Source organism: Ambystoma mexicanum, chromosome 10 (genome assembly GCF_040938575.1).
Source record: "Ambystoma mexicanum isolate Mex_15411 chromosome 10, UKY_AmexF1_1, whole genome shotgun sequence".
Taxonomy (NCBI): domain Eukaryota; kingdom Metazoa; phylum Chordata; class Amphibia; order Caudata; family Ambystomatidae; genus Ambystoma; species Ambystoma mexicanum.
Window position 1 is genome coordinate 1,487,763,690 of NC_090932.1, and position 22,177 is coordinate 1,487,785,866.

At 47.2% G+C, this 22,177-nt stretch overlaps 1 protein-coding gene across 1 annotated transcript in view; it reads left to right on the forward strand.

Moving 5' to 3' along the window:
* The window catches only part of LRRC43 (leucine rich repeat containing 43), a 679,247-nt gene that overhangs the window by 247,646 nt on the left and 409,424 nt on the right, over nucleotides 1-22,177 (forward strand). The window lies entirely within an intron of this gene.

Consider the following 22,177-nt stretch of genomic DNA (forward strand, 5'->3'; position numbering starts at 1 on the left):
TGCATTTAGGCATGGTCCAGACACCCAGAACAGAAATATCTATCATTATGTGCTGGTGACAGACCTGCTGGCATTTAAGGTACAAGGACAGCATCATGTTCCATTGGGGGTAGGAGTGGCATAGGTGGGACTTACACCCCACGCCCAATAGGGATCCTGGCGACAGTAATCTTGACTGAAAGACATTGATAAGTGGAGATGAGCAGGGTGTAGGGGCTGTGTGCCAGTATTCAGGGAATGCTTTCTCAGTGGTCCCTAGATCCTCCTTGTAAGAGTGTAGCCCCAACAGCACCATATCCAGAGAGCATGGCCCTGAGAATGCTTCCTCAGTGGTCTCTAGATCCCCCTTATAAGAGTGTAGCCCCAACAGCACCATATCCAGAGAGCATGGCCCTGCGAATGCTTCCTCAGTGGTCTCTAGATCCTCCTTATAAGAGTGTAGCCCCAACAGCACCATATCCAGAGAGCATGGCCCTGAGAATGCTTCCTCAGTGGTCTCTAGATCCTCCTTGTAAGAGTGTAGCCCCAACAGCACCATATCCAGAGAGCATGGCCCTGAGAATGCTTCCTCAGTGGTCTCTAGATCCTCCTTATAAGGGTGTAGCCCCACCAGCACCAGATACAGAGAGCATGGCCCTGAGAATGCTTCCTCAGTGGTCTCTAGATCCTCCTTATAAGAGTGTAGCCCCAACAGCACCATATCCAGAGAGCATGGCCCTGAGAATGCTTCCTCAGTGGTCTCTAGATCCTCCTTGTAAGAGTGTAGCCCCAACAGCACCATATCCAGAGAGCATGGCCCTGAGAATGCTTCCTCAGTGGTCTCTAGATCCTCCTTATAAGGGTGTAGCCCCACCAGCACCAGATACAGAGAGCATGGCCCTGAGAATGCTTCCTCAGTGGTCTCTAGATCCTCCTTGTAAGAGTGTAGCCCCACCAGCACCAGATACAGAGAGCATGGCCCTGAGAATGCTTCCTCAGTGGTCTCTAGATCCTCCTTGTAAGAGTGTAGCCCCACCAGCACCAGATACAGAGAGCATGGCCCTGAGAATGCTTCCTCAGTGGTCTCTAGATCCTCCTTATAAGAGTGTAGCCCCACCAGCACCAGATACAGAGAGCATGGCCCTGAGAATGCTTCCTCAGTGGTCTCTAGATCCTCCTTATAAGAGTGTAGCCCCACCAGCACCAGATACAGAGAGCATGGCCCTGAGAATGCTTCCTCAGTGGTCTCTAGATCCTCCTTATAAGAGTGTAGCCCCACCAGCACCAGATACAGAGAGCATGGCCCTGAGAATGCTTCCTCAGTGGTCTCTAGATCCTTCTTGTAAGAGTGTAGCCCCAACAGCACCATATCCAGAGAGCATGGCCCTGAGAATGCTTCCTCAGTGGTCTCTAGATCCTCCTTATAAGGGTGTAGCCCCACCAGCACCAGATCCAGAGAGCATGGCCCTGAGAATGCTTCCTCAGTGGTCTCTAGATCCTCCTTATAAGAGTGTAGCCCCAACAGCACCATATCCAGAGAGCATGGCCCTGAGAATGCTTCCTCAGTGGTCTCTAGATCCTCCTTGTAAGAGTGTAGCCCCAACAGCACCATATCCAGAGAGCATGGCCCTGAGAATGCTTCCTCAGTGGTCTCTAGATCCTCCTTATAAGGGTGTAGCCCCACCAGCACCAGATACAGAGAGCATGGCCCTGAGAATGCTTCCTCAGTGGTCTCTAGATCCTCCTTATAAGAGTGTAGCCCCACCAGCACCAGATACAGAGAGCATGGCCCTGAGAATGCTTCCTCAGTGGTCTCTAGATCCTCCTTGTAAGAGTGTAGCCCCACCAGCACCAGATACAGAGAGCATGGCCCTGAGAATGCTTCCTCAGTGGTCTCTAGATCCTTCTTGTAAGAGTGTAGCCCCAACAGCACCATATCCAGAGAGCATGGCCCTGAGAATGCTTCCTCAGTGGTCTCTAGATCCTCCTTATAAGAGTGTAGCCCCACCAGCACCAGATACAGAGAGCATGGCCCTGAGAATGCTTCCTCAGTGGTCTCTAGATCCTCCTTATAAGAGTGTAGCCCCACCAGCACCAGATACAGAGAGCATGGCCCTGAGAATGCTTCCTCAGTGGTCTCTAGATCCTCCTTGTAAGAGTGTAGCCCCACCAGCACCAGATACAGAGAGCATGGCCCTGAGAATGCTTCCTCAGTGGTCTCTAGATCCTTCTTGTAAGAGTGTAGCCCCAACAGCACCATATCCAGAGAGCATGGCCCTGAGAATGCTTCCTCAGTGGTCTCTAGATCCTCCTTATAAGGGTGTAGCCCCACCAGCACCAGATACAGAGAGCATGGCCCTGAGAATGCTTCCTCAGTGGTCTCTAGATCCTCCTTATAAGAGTGTAGCCCCACCAGCACCAGATACAGAGAGCATGGCCCTGAGAATGCTTCCTCAGTGGTCTCTAGATCCTCCTTATAAGAGTGTAGCCCCACCAGCACCAGATACAGAGAGCATGGCCCTGACATTTCAGAAATATGTCCCCACAGGTCTGAAATGGTTGTCACTCTTCCCAGAGTATGCAAATAGGAACATATAGTGTGTTCGGTGATCTCGTAGCCCAAATGATTGTAGCTAACGAAGTGGATCCTAAGTACCTGTGCATCAATTGCCGGGCGAGATATAGATGAAGAATTGCGCTCATGATTAAGGTTGAGTCAGAAAATTAAGAACACCAATCACAGTGCTGGTGTTCCAGTGTCCATGGTGTGCTTACTTGCTATTGCTTGCTCACATCGCTAATGGGACTCGGGTCCTGTTGCCCATAAACCAGCGGGGGGAGGCACTCGCAACATTCATAGGGCACCCTGCATTCACCATCTGGCTGAGGGAAGATGTGTACAGAGCTCTGAATCACCCTGGTCTCCTGTTTGTCAGGTAGCACAGTGGCTCGGGCACTTATGGCCCTGGTTCACCTTTGTAAGGGATATGCTTGTAAAAGGGCGGGGGGCTGCAGGAATATTATAAACTAGCATAAGAACCTGTGTACACGGGCTAAAGTGCAGGTTCTCATTGACAGACAGTAGGACCCCTACATATCCTAAGACAACAGCTCCCTCCAGCGGTGACAACAGTCGAAGCTATGCAAATTGGCATTGTCTCTCTGTTTCCTATGGCAACAGCTCCCTCTAGCGGTGACAACAGGCAAAGCTATTCAAATGTGTCTCTACTGCGCATGACTGCATTGGGCAAACATACAGGGACAAACAAACATATGGCCTTTTATTATATTGTTAGATTAGATTGCTGAGAAGTTCTCTGGCATATAAAGCCATCAGCCTGCGGACTTCTTCTTTGTATAACCCAGAACTCCTCTGTGACATATTAGGTTTATATTGTACAGTTTGCAGCACATTTTTCTGTATATCTTCATTTACTTTGAAATTGGAGAGCACTTGGCCAGCACATCATTATACATGAATTCATTTGTACATAAGATGATCAAAACTCGGCCTGTGACAGCTGTTCCGGGGATGTTTCCAGAGCTGTAGGAGTAGCAACAGCAAACTTTAATTAAAGCTTTATGAGTGACAAATATTAGGTCCCTTCTTTCGTACCTTTTGCATTTTTCAGACAGATTTATGTCATTTAATGCTTATTTTTGATTTAATTTGCTGTACTTTTCTAAAGGGAAGGTTTTAGTACACATGCAAGTACATTGATATGATATGATATGATATGGCATTTATAACGCATCTATACACATTAATTTATGTAACTGGGACAATGTGTTAACTTTCTTTGAGCACTAAAAGATAAGAAACCCAATGACTCATGAATATATGTACTGTAGGAAAAAGGAAAAACTAGATTGAAAATTAGGGCACCTGGCAGAGCCCTGAAAAACCCAGGTGGGTATTCTTGAATAAACAAAACCAAAACTTCAGGGTGAGAGGTCACACAATTCCAACATTGTAACAGATATAACAGTCATTTCTTACTGCATTTCTTTTCACAAAATGTATTTTAATGACATCTAGATAATGTTGGGTGGGGATAGAGCACCCAGAGATATTTAGAAAAAAACAATACATATAGGTATGATCCAGTAAGACAGGCAGGATCTCAATGCAATAACAACAACTACTGCTACTATTGGTTGATCATTTCAATTGTGCAGTCACAGGAATAAACATAAACCCACATAAATGGACATATATACAAAAAGCACATTAACAATGCTTCAAATGTGCACTCTTTTAATGGTGATATCGGCCTAGAAGAGCTGTATAGTGCAGCTTTGTGAGCAGGCCTTCATCAGGACGTGTGATGGAACCACTATTCTTAGTGGGTGTCTCCACCATTCTGAGCCAAGAAGACACATCTTACCATTTGAGGTAAACATTTGTTCCCTCAATGGTGCATTGAATGCCCTAAAGATATCTATACCCATGATGGATTATCTTACTTACTCTTGCACTGGATAAGTCTTTGATAGAGACCCCGGGACTACCATCCATTCCATCACACGTCCTGATGAAGGCCTGCTCACAAAGCTGCACTATACAGCTCTTCTATGCTGAAACACCTTTGTGTGGACGATATCACCATTAAAACAGTGCACATTTGAAGCATTGTTAATGTGCTTTTTGTATATATGTCCATTTATGTGGGTTTATGCTTATTCCTGTGACTGCACAATTGAAATGATCAACCAATAGTAGCAGTTTTCCCTTGTTGTTATTGCATTGAGATCCAGCCTGTCTTACTGGATCATACCTATATGTATTGTTTTTTCTAAATATCTCTGAGTGCTCTATCCCCACCAACATTATCTAGATGTCATTAAAATACATTTTGTGAAAAGAAATACAGTAAGACATGACTGTTATATCTGTTAGAATGTTGAAACTGTGTGACCTCTCACCCTGAAGTTTTGGTTTTGTTTATTCAGGAAAAAGGAAAAATAAATATTTAGTGACTTATAATATCTGTATGAATGTGTCAACAAATGAGAAGCAAAAAGAATGACTCTGCAGCATTGGATCTCTCCATGCTTTGAATACTCCCCCGTCGTCAGGCTGGGAATCCTCAATATTAGAAAAGCGGTATGAAAATTAACAAGAATTTTAATATACAGTCTATCGCCCCCATTTTGGTCCATTTTCATCCTGAGGGCTAGTGCTTTAAGCTCCGCCCCCGGAGGCCATCTTTATTCTTACTGCAAGTTGTGTGCACGGGGGTCATCTCTGCATTCTCTCACTTCTAGTCCTTTTTTGAGTGAGAATATTGGCATTATCATCAAAAAAACGTTGTAGGACTCCCCTAACAATGTATTGCTATTGCTGCCAAATCAGACCTCCAAGATCCAGCCAAAGCTGCTAAATCACTCTTCAAAGAATGTGGCACATGCCACAAACAACGTTTCTCTCAAGGACCCACACGACTATTGCATTTACTGCCTGCATCCAGCCAGTGCCAGAGACAGCTTTTGTTGCTGGGGCTGAGAGGGCAACCAAGATTCTAAACGATCCTTTGGTGAGCCCTAATGGGGGTGGTGAATGTTTTCAGTGAAGGGTCCTACATTTTTCCAGAAATTAGCACAAACGACCCAGCATAGCAAGGGAGCCCTAAACAATTACCAGGGATTTGGAGGAGAGGGGGTTCCCCCCAAGAAACGTTTTTAAAATAATGTGCTGCAATTAAACATTTTGCAGCACAATTTGTAAGAAAAATAGGATGAAAAGACATACAATTTATAATTCTCTACTGAATATATTCAGTACCTTTCATGATTAATTTGCAGTCCCTGAGTGTAGGGGCCAAAATATTTGCTCAAATTAAGGTGAGCATTTTTAAATAATGCGCTGAAATAATGCATTTGAAGCACATTTTTTTAACAAAGAAAGGGGTAAAAATCCATAAAATGTACAGTTTGATCACATAAAAAAAAATGAAGAAATTCCATGCCACCAACAGTACACTACATAGGAGAACTTTATGTTATTTTCATGAGGCTGCTGCCAGAAATTATTCCTTTAAATCACATGCATGAAGCGCTTCATGTATATGATTTAAAGTGACTATTACTAGTATAGGTAGGTTGTGGCAGCAGCTTCATGCATGCTATTTAAAGTGACCATTACTGGCATAGATGTGCCAACCTATATATGCCACTAATGGTCACTTTAAATCACATGCATGAAGCTGGAGCCACAACCAGTGGCAATTAGTGAAACAACATTTGTGCTGACCGCCAGGGCTTTATTATTCTGCCATTGGTCAGCATCATTTGGGAAAAGAACAAGAGACATCCTGCTTCCGGTGGGAAGGGAGACATTTACACGGTACCTGCCGAATAGTGACCTTCGCAAACCCTGTGTTGGATATTCTGAACGCTGGCCACCTCCCAGGACCATGAAAACGTACCCATTGATTGGTCCTCCCGGGAACGCCACTCTGTTCAGCTTTCCATTCCCATAGCCACCTGCCGATTGGCACTCATGGCCATGTGAACCGTTTTCTGACTTGGGTCCACCTCCCTTCTGCCTCCAAGTGCCCACAGGATTGGCTTGCCACTTGCCGCCTTGTTATTACATCACCCAGTGTTTCCTTGGTTGCTTCGGTCTGCCCGTGACGCGCAGCTTTGGCTCTGTCTCCCATCTCCCTAACCTGTGATGAGTTGATCATGTGTCCAAAGTTAGGTTCCCAAGCAGGGCCAGGCCTGGGGGCATCCCTGCTAAATGTGTTTGTGTGTGTTCGTGTAGGATTATTTTCTATATTTTGCTCTGACGTACAACAGTTCCCTGAGCCGCTGGTACACCCCATGCATCCCTACCCCCACATTTCCCTGCTGCGCCTCCTTTCATGATGGGACTAAAGTTTATTGTATGCCCGTGTTCTTCCGCCGGGAAGGTGTCCTGTCCCACCTTGCTTACTCTCGCAGGTGGTTGGTGCGCCCCCCTGTTTGGCGCTGCATTAGCACCTTTAATACATTGTCTTTGCCAACAATATATGCCAGTATATAAACATTTTAACTATGGCTGTGCCCATACATTTCCCTGCTCGATGCACGAATATATGCGAGAACTCCTATTTAAGAACATACTTATGTTTACTTTGCACATAATGCCAGTAATGCTACTATATGAAAACATGCCCATGCTGGCTTGGCCAATATATGGCAGTATCACCACAAAAGAACATACTTTGCCTTTAAAATGTCATGCCACAATAAGAAAATATTTCCCAACTGGCTGCACAATATACTCCAGTCTAGACACATACTAACACTTCTAGAACTTGCTTTATCCTTGATGTCCAGAATACAATGCCAGGCCACAGTAAGAAATGCCAGTCTAGCCACGCAATAACGCTTAACATGCTTGCTTTATCATAGATGCCCAGAATAAGAAAACATGCCACAGTAAGAAAGGGCTAGACTGGCTGGCCCAAAATGCCAGTCTAGCCAAGTAACAACACATATCATGCTTGATTTATCATAGATACCTAGCAAAAAACGTCATGCCAAGGTAGACTGGCTGCCCCCAAAAATGCCAGTCTAGCCAAGTAAAAACAATTACCATGCTTGCTTTATCATAGATATCCAGTAGAAAATATCAAATCACAGTGAGAAATGGCAAGACTGGCTGCCCTAAAGTACCAGCCTTGCAACTCAATAACACATCATCATTTCTTGTATCAACCCTCGGTTGATAAAAGAAAGGATGATGATTTTTTGCCAGGCATATATGATATATACCCAGTAAAAAATGCATTGTTACCGCATCCCCACCCGTTCACTGGTCCTGCACAAACACACATGCATGCACACATTCACTGGCTCATTCCACTCACGCACAACATATACACACACGTACTCACACATCATACACTCACTGATTAATACACATATAATACATAAAATAATATGATCGTACCTGCACGCAGCCCAGGCCGATTCTCATGCAGCACCTCCGCAGCCACCAAAAAGCCATCTTGCTTCCATGCAGCACAAACAGGAATCAAGAAGCAGAGTGCTTCCTTGTTCCTGCACAAGCAAGCAGGAGCAGTATTCCTAATGATGCGGCGCCCCACTGATTTGTATGTTTGGGGAGGCACAGGGGCATGCCCTCGCAAATGCAAATATGTAGTACCCCAGTCTGCATTTCCAGTGGCCATGCAAGGCCAGGGAAGCAAAACGCCCATGGCCTTGCATGGCCTTGTCAGAAGTGCGGGTACAACCTACCCCACCCAGGTGTATGCCCAGCCGCAGGGAAAACATGTGGACGGTGTGGCGTGATGGACCATTTTGCAAGGGTGTGCCAGTGATAGTGCCGAGGGGCCCAGTCCGGTCTGGGTTTTTCAGACAATCCCGTCCACCAAACGTTGCCCAAGTGGATCAGGGGGAGGAAACTGCCCAACCCGGTGAAGAGGAGGAGGAAGAGGAGAACATCTTCTTTGCTTCAAGCATTGATGCCCTCCAGTCCAAAGGCCGAAGACAGCCAAGATGTATCGTGTCTGTGAATGACTCTCCAGTGTTGGTGCTGGTGGACACGGGGGCCGCAGTCAACGTTATGGCCTGTCAGCACTATGATGCCATGCCCTGCCCCCCCCAGGCTGTCAACTCCGAAAGCGCGCATTTTCACATTTGGGGTTCACATCCTTTACCCCTAGATGGTGCATTTGTGGCTAGGGTTGGGCATGGAAGTTCTGAGATCAAGGCCCGGTTTTTCGTCACCCCAGTCAGCACCAACACCCTGCTGAGCTGTGCGGCGGCGGAAGCCCTGGGACTGGTGTGCTTTGCTTACTCTGTGTATGTGGAAGACATACAAACGCTCTTGGAAAAGTACACAGGCCTTTTCCAAGGGATTGGCCGTATGGTTGGAGAAGCGGTACAACTTCACATCGAGGAGTCAGTGCAGCCCATTGCCCTCAAACACCGCAGGGTGCCGTTCCATCTGAGGGAACAGGTGGACAAGGAACTAGACAATTTGGTGAACCTTGACATCATTGAGGAAGTGGAAGGTCCGACACCCTGGGTGTCCCCAATAGTTGTTACCAGGAAACCTAACCAACCGGATTCGGTGAGAATCTGCATGGACATGAGGCTTCCCAACAAAGCCATCAGGAGGGAACGCCATCTCACTCCCACGATTGATGACATTATCGCATAGCTGCAGGGAGCTCGCTTCTTCTCGAAGCTTGACCTGAGGGCGGGTTACCACCAAATTCTCCTACATCCAGAGTCGAGGTACATCACCTCTTTCATGACTCACTGGGGCCTATACCGGTACAAGCGACTCAGCTTCGGGGTCTCCTCCACAGCTTAGGTATTCTAAAACATTATCAGGGGGGCGCTGGCAGACCTGGAGGGTATCTTCAACATCAGTGACGACATCCTGGTGTTCGCCAAGACAGAGGTGGACCATCTACAGAGACTGGCAAAGACCTTCAAGAGGCTTCAGTCACTGGGCCTGACACTCCACCGTGAAAAATGTGAATTCCTGAGGACGAGCATAGAGTTCTTTGGATTCAGGAGGGAGGAGTGTCTCCGGACCCCAGGAAGTTGAAAGACATCAAGCACGCTAAACAACCCGAGAATGTGTCTGAAGTTAGGAGCTTCCTGGGGATGGTCACCTACTGTGGCTGGTTCATGAGAAATCTTGCATCCAGGTCAGAGCCGCTACGGACTCTCACCAAGAAGGAAATGGCATGGCAGTGGGGTCCGTTGGAACAGGCGGCGTTCGAGGACATTAAAAGCGCCCTCACTGAGGAAGACACAATGGCTTTTTTCGACCCGGCCCTTCAGTCTGAGATTGTCGTGGACGCCAGCCCTTTTGGCCTCGGGCGGTTCTGACACAGGTGGGGCAAGACTCCTGCATCCGCCCCGTGGCCTATGCCAGCAAGGCCTTGTCTGACACTAAACAGCAATACTCGCAGATAGAGCGAGAAGCGCTGGCTGTCCTGTGAGGGTGCCGACACTTCCGACTTTACCTCCTGGGAAGGCCGGTGACCGTGGTGACTGACCACAAGCCCCTACTGCCGATCCTGGCAGGCTCATCATCAAAGCCACCAGCGAGGATTGAGAGGTGGATGCTCGCCCTGTTGGAATACAGGGTCCAACAACGCGGCCGACTACCTCTCTTGCCATCTGGAGAGTCACCAGGACGGAGAAATGGACAACTGTGCGGAAGAGGCGGACCATATTCAGCTGGTGGTCGAAGCGGCCACTCCGAATGCCCTACCGGTGGAAGATCTGGAGGCCGCAGCGGCCAACGACGAGTGCTTCTGTATACTAAAAGCAGCCCTGCAGCAGGGGTCATGGAAGAGTGTCCTGGAGTCGCTGGCTGGGCGCACACATGAAGCGAAAACAGTCCTAGAGCAGCTGTGGAAAGTACGGGAGGAGTTGTCATTCTCAAAAAAAGGACTGCTGCTCAGAGGTGACCGGATCGTGGTCCTGCAGGCGAAAGTACAGGAGGTGATAGGCCTGGCACACCAAGGCCATCAAGGGGCTGCGAAGACGAAAGCCCGACTACGCCTCAGGTCTGGTTCCCAGAGCTAGAAAAAGGAGTGGACGACTATGTCGCATCATGTGTGTGGTGCCAGGCAGCGTCGCCTGCCCAGAGGGAGCCGACCATAGAGGCCATGCCACGCGGCACGTGACCCTGGGAGGTGGTCCATGCAGACTTTGGATCCACATCGCAGGGGATCCACTTCCTGGTGGTCGTGGATGAGTACTCCAGATACCCGGAGGTGGAATTCATCCAGTCGGTGGCCTTCGAGCATGTGGTGGTGGCGGTGGTAAAGGTGTTTGCAGCCCACGGTCTCCCCACAGTACTCTGTTCGGACAACAGGGCTCCATTTCAAGGAGAATGGTTTGCGGCCCTAATGGAAGGATATGGGGTGCACCATAGGAAGGTTACACCCCTGTGGCCACGCGCCGATGGAGAGGGATAAAGGATGATGCACTCGCTAAACAATGTTTTTCGGATCGCGCAAGGGCATGGACAGAGTCTGGAGAGGGCGGTCTAGCAATTCCTGAGAGTGTACAGAACAACCCTGCACACCTCAACGGGAGTGGCCCCTGCCAAAGCCCTTTTCAAGCTGTGCCCCAGGGGGCTGCTACCCGAAGTGGGGGAGAAGGAGCCGGCGGTCATCGACATGCAACAGGTAGAGCTGGAGCGGCAACTAAGAACTGCACAAGAGAATGAAAGGAGAGGTCTACAACAACAACAACTCGTGCCCGGGGACGAGGTCCTGATACGGAACAGGCACCCCAGTGAGAAACTGTCACTGACTTATGAACCTGAGCCGCTTGACGTGATAGCAGTCAAGGGGTCCATGGTGACTGCATCCGACGGCCGAGCATCAGTCACCCGGAACGTTAGCTTCTTCAAGAAGCTGGGGGAGCCCAGGGCTGAGGCACCAGTGGACCAGGAATGTGTCAACATATCCGACGAGGGTGGGGGTGCCGGGCCCCTCCCTCGATCCCCGGTGAGGACGGCATCCGACAGTGTGACCCCCAACCCTGAGGCGAGCAGGAGGTACACCCCGAGGACAGGGCGAAGGAAACCTACTTGTTTCAGTGACTTTGTATTGGACTCATGACGGTGCCCAACATGGAGGTTTCTGCTGAGTGGGGAAGGGGGGCGGTTGTGAATAAAAGGGCTCATGGGGAAGTTAATTATTTGGGTTAGCGGCGTTATAGTGTTAGAGGTGTTATTGAAGTTCTGTAGTGTATGGTTATGTTGTCTATTTGTCCATGACGTAGCACACCGCCGCATGCACTATTAATAAAGGGGGCATTCCCGGTCACGTCATTCGCTACCGGGGAGCCCGAGCAGAGCACTTCGCCTCCGTGTGAGTCACTGGGGAAGGTGGAGGCCCGGGGCTCACGGAGCACTACGGTGGGGGCCAGAGATTCCCCCACCGAATTAAAACACCAGGGAGGCTGCAAGAGGCTGGGAGGTGCACTGGGCACCAGGGAGGAGCCAGGAGGGCAGCCACCACTGCTTCCAGACCCTTCCAGAGGATAGCAGGATCTGCAGAAAGTTCTCTCCTAAAACACTTATCTCATCTCAAAGGAAATGCTTGCTTCTTTTCCTGAGTGAGGTTGAGGTGCATTCATCAGGTGAGGAGTCCCCCAGGACTGCCCCTGGGTTCCTAGAGGGAAGAGGGTCGTAGGCAAAACTCCCCTTTAAGGGCCCATTTAGAAGACAGGGCTTAACAGGGAAAAAAGGTGAACGGCTATGACCTGGCTAGTACTACTGTGGATCCCTTGTGGCACTCCCTGACTCTCACTTCCACTAAAAGTGCCCCACCACCATTGAGGGCATAAGGGACCCAAAAACCCCTTTAAGCGGCAACTCGCTATCACATCCATACACGGCCATTAGACCTATTACAACCGCATCCAGAAGATCACACCCACAAGTGGCTCGTCAGCAGCGAGGACGACACCATGCAGAGTAAAATTCACAATGACAGGTTGGCAATCCTTGCCCCAATTGACAGGGCGCACGTCCATTGCCCCAGCAACATCCAAGTCAATGGGCATGTCATTTTCAACGACAGACCGTCTGTCATTGGGACCCATAATTTAACCATCCACGAAAAGCAGTTATCAACGTCGCATTCTGGCTGCTCGTCCACCAGAAGTGCAGCAGCCTCACATGTGGGCCCCTTGCCCACAGAGAAAACATCAGAGGATCACCAACCATCTACATGGATGTCAAGGACAAGTTCAGCGTCTAAGGTTTTCACCACTTTAAACAGCACGGATAGCCACAGCTAACAATATCCTTAATTTCCGAATCCCCAGTGGAGCCCGCTGTCCTATTACAGGACTAGGATTCCGACTTTGCACGATAGGTGTCGGGAGAACAGACAGAGTATACACGTAAGGATTACAGTGCCTCAGTTTCCCCATCAGGTTCTGAGGGAAGAGCAAATCCAGGTGACAACTATCCCCAAAGCACCTTCCCTGTGTCTCGAGTGTATGGCTTAGGACTAAAGAAGGAAAGGGGAAGGAAATATGGGAGTTGTAGTTGCCGAAGCATAAAGAATTGCTAGCATGGAAGCGCAGTCCTGAAGGACGAGGGCACTCCTCTCCCAATGCCTCCACACATCCTCTGGCACATCTAACTGCACAGGGACGTAACCCTGAATATCTCTCAGAGGAAGAACAGACCCTGCGTGGGACCATGGTGATCCTTACAATCCCTTCAAGTCATACCACCTGTATGATACTTAAGAAACCCTTTCATCAGAGAGAGATGGGGAGACAGGTGGGGACCGGGCAGCACTCTGAGAAGATAATGGGGATCAATGGGATGGTTACATAATGGTGACGAATGACAAACCTGAGGCTAAAGGCAGGGTTTCACCTCTCGATGATGCAGTCCCCTTTTGGCAATTGATGGGGAAAGCAGCTGCACATTTTGACCCAAATGTCATCTCCAAGGAAAAACAGTGTTTCCTCTTTTAAAGGAGGGACAAGTAGTGCAGACACCTTTATCATCACCGCCTTTCGTGGACCGACCAGATAAGAATTAGTACTGTACGTGGAGCACTGACTGTTTGTCATCCTCGAAAAATCTGAAAGTACATTATCAACACAAAGGGCCTCAGGCTACGAGGTAATACTTACTAACCCAGTCATTGAAGTATTGAGGTGCCGAGTGGTCAACCCAGCTATATACGTAGCAGAACCAGCAGAGAGCATATGGATAGAATGGAAGGGAACATACAGGTAAAAGAAGAAATAGCAGGGGCAGATATATTGATGAGTCATCAGGTATAGACCCAGAGTTTATATTGATGAGTCATCAGGTATAGACCCAGAGACAGAAAGGAGACATACTGGAGCAACGGTAGTGTGCTACATACATGGGGAATATGTAATAGAATGCCAGCAGTGACTACTTTCACAATATTCAGCACAAGCAGCAGAGCTAGTTGCAATGATCAGTCGTTAAACATGATGGAAGGACACGCTGCAAACATATTTTCTGATTTCCGCCTATGTTACATCGACAATGCATTCAGGGTTGGCACAGTAGGAAAGGAGAGGGTTCAGAAGAAGTGACAGATCTCCTGTGCAACATGCAGAGCTGCTTAAACAATTAACTGGGGCCCTAAAAGTGCCAGTAGAAGTGGCAATAATGCAATACCCACACAAGTAAAAAAGACAGAATATCATTAGGAAATTGAATGGCCGACAGAGCAGCGAAGGAAGCAGCTTCTTACCTGAGGGAAGTACAAGATGGTACCCGGGGGCAGAAGAAAGAACACAACCTATGATATGGCAGCAGAAAGAGAGGTGCGTGAGGAGGAAGGGAGAGAAGATAGTTTTAACACAATACCCATTGTTCAAAGCTGCAAGGATAGGCTCCAAAAGAAGAAAAATATTTATGGATACAGCGTAGGTGCTCACTCTCATCCACGGACTTTATTTGGAAACAGATTAGATCAGGGAAGCCTGAAATGCCCAATATATTGCTATGTGTACCACTGGAACAGCTTCACTACCCCACCCATAAATCTAAACAAAGTATGGCGGCAGAAATAAATGAATGATGGTATGTGCCAAATTTGCATGAGAGAGTGGCAGAATTCATTGGAAACTGTGTGATGTGTCAACAATTTCTGTTTGGTCATACTTTGAAAACGATAAGGGGAACAATATCCTGGCTCGAAGGGATCTTCTGGCATTTGCATATTGACTATGCTGACATGCAAGACAGATGTGTCTCCTATAGGTACATGATTACTGTTGTCAGTCCATTCTCACGTTGGCTTGGGGCAGGACCCTGTGCAAAGAATGTCGCAAAAACTATGGCCAGATTCTTGGTGAGGGAAGTGTTTCCAAGATGGGGAGTATGCAAAGAGAAAGGTCGGCTAAGGGCCAGCATTTTGCCAACAAGCATTTTGATGAGATTACGTATCTCTTACGGATAAAACATAAGCTTTGTACATTGTGCTGGCTGCAGGCAAATGGTATTGTTGAACAGCGCACTGGCTTACTTATAAAACGCTTGGTGAAGCTAACCTCTTCTGTGTGCCAAAATTGTCTTTCTTGCCTCCCCTTGTTCTTTTTTGCTCTCGGTAACTCCCTCAGTGCGGATCAGACCACTTGACTACTCATGAAATGGTAACAGGTAGGAGGATGCAGGTGCCTGTCCCTCCCACACATTCAATTTCGGATGCTAACCCTCGCTCAGAGATACTCTGAGACTAAATGACAGCATATCTGACAGAAATGACAAATGTTCTTTGCTACATCTCCCGCCAGGTTCAGCAAACTACATGTTGGCCGACCAATGTTGAAGGACACACAAGTACAAACCAGTAGGAGGACCTTCTGCAAGCACACCCTCTCTATCCAGGAGACCGAGTTCTCGCCCGCAACGTGGTGCGAAAGTGGAAGGAACTGAGGTTTTGTGGTCCTTTCCAAGTTGTCTATGCAACCCCAACAGCAGTGAAGATAAAGGAAAGGAGGGCATGGATACATATTTCAGACATTCGCAAAGACAACAGCAGCACAACAGAAAGAGAAAGCATCACCTAATGGGAAGTATAAACCAATTGACATTAACATTGTGCACTGCAATAAGACTCTACCGAAGGTGCGTAAATGAAAGCGTAGATGGGAAAGAGAATACTCGGGGGGAATGGGAGAAGAACAAATCTTGATGCAAATATAATAGGGGTTGGAATGTTCTGTATTTCTGCCTTCTGCCTTCTCCTCCTCTTCTGGTTCCTAATGCATAGGGGTAGTATGAGTACACCTGCTGATGGTAAAAAGCAGATCTGCACTAAAAGAAGTATATCGATTATTGAAGGATTCTACAATGCCATTGGGGAAGGAGGAGACCTTGCATCTGAAAATGTATGATACAGGGAGATGAAGAGGGTGGGACGAGGAAGCACCAATGGCACCTGCTATGTGTGCTCACCGATCTCACACCTCGCAGGGACACCAAAACAATTCCTGCCACAAGACGTAACAGTCGAGGAAGGGGGGTGTCTGGTGCATATGTATTTGTGCAAAACAAAGGGGCTATTCCAGGGGCACACCGTAGAAGAAAATTGGATAGATGAGGGGGAGGAGGTGTACACCGATATCTATATGCAACTAGAAAGCATGGCCCAGGGGGAAGCTACCAGGCATATGATATTAGAATATAACACAGAAGGGGCACACAGGGGAAAACAGGTGGTAACTGCCCGCAAAACAAAATTTAGCAAGAGTGCAACCAGACATGACATACCATGGTGCCACACCTGGCCCCTGATGCAAATACACGGTTCGGTGTATCATGATGGAAAATTGGAAAGAGGGATGGTACAGTACGTGCAGAAGGGCTGGTGGGGTTTAAAGAGAATGCGGTGAAGAAAATAGATGCAATGTGTAGAAATATATGGAACATCAATGTGCATGCTTTATCACGGATAGATGAAAAGCACTGCCAAGTATACAAAAAAATGCTCCCACAGTAGTCTTTGTGTTTCAGAGCAAATGGGATGGTGGCACTGGGGATGAACATTGGCTGTGAGAGGATGATGAGCATCACAGCTTTGCAGAAAGGGACCGCGGCAGTGATGGACGTTTGGTGGGTCTGTGGGATAAGAGCATATGCCCAGCTGCCACCAGATTGGGGAGGAGCCTGTGCACTGGTGACCCTCCACAGCCCTGAACTGGTGGTGCTCCATACAGATTTGGTACCATTCAATAAGCTACCCACTGAGAAATAGAAGAACAAAGCAACAGGGCCCATTGAGACACAAGAAGAACAACCAAAGATAACAAGGAGGAAGAGGGCCAGAAATTATATATTAGCATAATCCACCCAGAGCTTGCACGCTGTCCCACCACATTTAAGACTCTTCAGCAAAGCATCCGTGATTCAGTTCAGTCCTGCTTCCCGAGGTGCAAACGGGAGCTAATGTGAAATGGATACAAATAACGCATTACAAGCTGCTCCAATTGGCTAATGCAACCGAAAAAGGACTGAATGTAGTGCGAGTGGAGCTCCGAGCCTTGCGTTTGATGGCCCTGCAGAACCGTTACATATTGGACGATATGACTGCTATGGAAGGCGGCGTGTGCCACAAGATCGGAAGAACATGTTGCACAGCAGTACCCGCTAACGATGCAGCCAACGGGACACTTACGGAAGCTATCAAAGAAATACGAACAATACATGAAAGAATGATAAAAGAGACCCAGGACATCATATCAAACACCTGGCTTGACTCATTATTCACTTGGGTCCCAGATTGGCTGGCACCAATGTTCAAAATAAGCCAGATGGGAAAAAGATACTAGTATTTGGAAAATAACTAGAGGGTACGAAGAGGAAGGGGCATGAACAGGGCCACGTGGCTGTGGGTACGCAAGGAAAAGGATGAGGAAATTAGCGGGAAGGAGATGTCGATCGAAAGATCAATTGAAGGGTGCAATTAAAGGTGCTAATTCAGTGCCAGATAGGGAGGCGCACCTACCACCTACGAGAGTAAGCAAGGGGGGCGGGGCACCTTCCAGGGGGGAAGAACACAGATACACAAACTGCAGTCACATCATGAAAGAAGGCTTTGCAGGTAAATGTGGTGGTTGGAATGCACTGGGTATACTATCATCCTAGGAAACCTACGTACATCAGAACAAAATATAGAAAAAATCCCAGATAAATACATTTAACAGGGATGTCCCCAGGTCGGGCCTTGCCCAGGAACCCGACTCTGAACACATGATCAGCACACAACGGATCAAAGAGATCAAACTGCACATCATGGGCAGATCGAAGCAGCTAAGACAACACTGGGTGATGTAATAACCGGGCGGCAAGACAATCCTGTGGGCACTTGGGGGTGGAGGGGAAGTGGACCTAAGCCAGAGAACCGTTCACATGGCCACAAGTGCACATCAGCAGGTGGTCATGGGAATGGAAAGCTGAATAGAGTGGCGTTCCTGGGAGGACCAATCAAACAGTACATTTCTATGTCCCTGGGAGGTGGCCAGCCTACAGAGCATCCAACACAAGGTTTGCGAAGGACAACATCCGACAGCTACCGTGTGTATGTCTCCCTTCCCACCAGAAGCTGGGTGTCTTGTGTACCTTTTTGCAATGGTGCTGACCAACGGCAGTATAATAAAGTCCCGACGGTCAGCAGAAATGTTATTTTACTAATTAAAAACTGTTCCTGGGAGGGGTGAGAATAGATGTGGCGCCACATGGGGAGGCGATGAGTTGGGAAACGGTTGATAACTTAGCTCCCATCACGCTCCACTAACATACGTCAGCTCTGAGGATAGGATATGACGTAGCCTAGCCAATGAGTGCCCTGGGAACCAATGAGAAATGTGAAAGTTTGAGCTACAACTGTGTCTACTTTCTTAAATATTGTATTTCTTGTATAAAATTATTGTTCACTGCATGCCCAGCTGTCAGCTCTCATCAATCAGTTCCAGTCCACTGTTCTGTTTGATTTGTGTTCACCCAGCTGTAATAAACAGAGTTGCTTCTTCCCTGGTGTGTGCTCCTTTTTATATTATGATTTTTATATTGTGGGATCGGAGGACCCCTGAGTACAAGTGGATCTGTTCCCGACCAGTGTCAACAGGAAGTGCAAACTGTTCTGCTCCAGGGCATTTCCCCCAAGAGGAGCTCTAGGGGACGTGTTCGTAGTGGACTGGGAGTTTCCACTTCTGTATGCGTTTCCTCCAGTCCCTGTCATTCTTCATGTCATCAGGAGGTTGAGAAAGTTCAGGAAATCCATGATCCTAATTGCTCCGTTTTGGGCCAGGAGGACGTGGTACCTGGACCTTCTGGACATGTCCATCTGCCCTCCAATTTGTCTGTCACAAAGAGAGGACCTTCTCTCGCAAGAGTAGGGTCGGGTTCTCCATCCAGAGGTCAAGGCACTCAACCTTCACACATGGTTCCTTAGAGGTTGCAATATAAGGATTGGGACCTCCCTGGTGATGTGATGAGATTTTGCTTTCAGCCAGAAGGCCAGCAACAAAGTCCTTGTACCGTTGCCGTTGGAACAAGTTCTGCAGTTGATGCAGGGAAAATAATATGGACCCTTTTCAATGTGATACACCTATGGTGTTGTCTTTCTTATTGCACCTGGCAAATCTGGGGCTCCAGATTGGAACCATTAAAGAGTACTTGGCGGCACTTTTGATCTTCAAATGCACGTCGGAAGAAGTTTCATATTTAAAAATACCATTGATTATACAATTTCTAAAGGGGCTCACAAATGTGCTCCCTCCTTCACCATTTCAAGTTTGCTTGTGATTTGAATATTGTACTAAAGTTTCTTATGTGCACTCCATTTGAGCCGCTCCACTCATGTCCATTGAGACTGCTGACTTTTAAGACCACCTTATCAGTCGCTTTAACATCAGCCCACAGGATGAGCGAGTTACAGGCCTTATCCAGTAAACCACCGTTTACAGCTTTTTATAAGGACAACGTTGTTGTAAGGGTTAAGCCTACATTTCTTCCGAAAATTGTGTCGGATTTTCACATATTTCAGAAGATTGTTTGCCAACATTGTATCTGACTCCACATCCTCTCAAGGCGGAGGAAAGGCTACACAGGTTGGATCAAAAAAGGACACTTTGTTTTTACATTTCAAATATGGCAATAATACGTCAAGATGACCAACTCATTGTGGGGTACAACGGACACAAATTGGGAATGGCGGTCACAAAACAAACATTATCCAGATGGATAATTCCAGGCATTATAGGATGTTACAGGTTTGCAAGAAAGGATCCCCCAGAAGGCCTGAGGGCTCACTCCACAAGAGGCATGGCTATGTCTTCTGCTTTGAAAGGAGGGGTGCTGATAAAGCACATGTGTGCGTCAGCCACCTGGTCTACTATTCATACATTCACAAAACACTACTGCATGGATTCGTCTTCAGGCCTGGAAGGAGGATTTGGGAAGGTGGTTTTACATTCCAGAAAAAAGGGGTGGACTCTGGCTGCCTCTTCCTCTGAGACACTAACAGGTGTCGCACTGGCATACATGAAACCAAGTCTACACTGGTAGGACTTGTATTTCTTATAGTAGAACCCAACAACAATTTTTCACAGGTGGTAAAACTTCTTTATTTAACACACACCAATTTTTTTATAATAGATAGACAAACTAAAGGTCCACTTTCACAAATTACATTTCCATTATATTGTTTCGGCATATAATGTCAACAACACATGATTGTTAATACAACAAGGTTATCAAGTGCAATATTACTGCTCATGCACTGAAAATGCTGTGTCCTACATGTTGTAGTGGATGCCTCTTCTGCAACTCAAGAGAACGATCTCTACTTGGTCTGGCACACTCGGATCCGCCATTCCCCACACATCTTTTTGCCCTGAGACAAAATACTGTTGAAGACAGGTATGTCTGAGCACTGCATCATGCTTTTTAGTTACTTATCTAGTAGAACCTTTTAAACAACACACGTTCCCTTTCTTGTTCCTTATCCACAGTTTGTTCTGAGCAACACACGAAAGACTACTCGATTCCTTCTCATTTTACAGTCCTGAGGAAAGCTATAGAACAACCCACCATCAACACCTGCGTTGTTACATAGCTGGAAACACATTTGAGTGTCGACTCTTTTTCAGTGCATGAGCAGTAATATTGCACTTGATAACCTTGTTGTATTAACAATCATGTGTTGTTGACATTATATGCCGATACAATATAATGGAAATGCAATTTGTGAAAGTAGACCTTTAGTTTGTCTATCTATTATAAAAAAAATTGGTGTGTGTTAAATAAAGAAGTTTTAGCACCTGTGAAAAATTGTTGTTGGGTTCTACTATAAGAAATACAAGTCCTACCAGTGTAGACTTGGTTTCATGTATGCCAGTGCGACACCTGTTAGTGTCTCAGAGGAAGAGGCAGCCAGAGTCCACCCCTTTTTTCTGCAGTATAAATTCGTCCTCCAGACTCAGGCCCCTCTATAAAACACAAAGAGGACCCCCACTTTTCCCTTTCTTAAAAACCGGTTTTACATTCCATCCATGACAAACTTTAGATTTAATTTCATGATTAGAAAATGTATTCTCCCTCCTCCAAAACTTAACACTGCTTTGGGAGTCTATCTAAATATGAGCAATACGTGGAAGGACACAATCCATTTGAAGAACAAGTTACTTACCACTGGTAACGTTCTTTTGACTGGATGTTCCTCCCACGTATTCCACATCGCCCCTCCCAGCCTACACTGCAGTAGAATTTCTGTGCATTACACCTTATGCTCCATCATTGTCTGATACTGTCTTGGACACTATAATGCCGGTAATCCTGTGAGAAGAAGGCGAAAAAACAGAACTGAAGCTAACGGGCAATGCGCCTGTTATATATACCTGTGATTACATCAACCTCGAGATGGAGGCCCTCGGGGTACATCGAGACGACTGCATCTACGCACAGTGCCCTCTGTCGAAAAAAGGAATTCCGAAGCAGGTAAAGTTGGAAGGGAAGCTATCTAAGGAATATGTGGGAGGAACATCTAGTCGAAAGAACATTACCAGGGGTGAGTAACTTGTTCATCTTGGGAAGTGACAAGCTGTTTGTTCAGTTCTACAGGACCGTCTGAGACCTCTTTGCATGTAATAAACCTTGTTTTCCCTTGCAAGGAAGTGCAATGATTATTTGACCTTTTGGATTATTTTTACTGCTCTGGTTTTTGGTTGCCTTCCTCTTTACACAGGTCATGCGCTCTCCAAGCAGGCTACAGCACGGAGGATGAACTCTTGCAACAGATTTTGCCAATACACAGCTGGTAGACCCCTCACTGGTGCACTAATTCCCTACTGTACCAGAAGCAGAGCCCCTACTACTGCCTACCATGCTGGGGTACCCTTCCAGGATATCTGTAGAGCAGCTGCCTGAAAGACGACGCACACATGTAAAAGACACTACTGCCTAAACTCTGGCACCAGGATAGAGATGGTGGCGGGACAGGCTTTGCTCCAGCATCTTTTCTGCTAAAGTAAGGCCCCATAGCCTCTCTCGCCTTCCCTGTGTGTAAAAGCATGTAAACCTATGAGAGATCCAATGCTGGAGGAAAAAAAACAAGGAACGTACCTGTAACTATGGTTCTCTAGAGAAGGTGGGTTTCATAGATTCACTTGCTACTCACCTTTTTCCAACTTGAAGGGT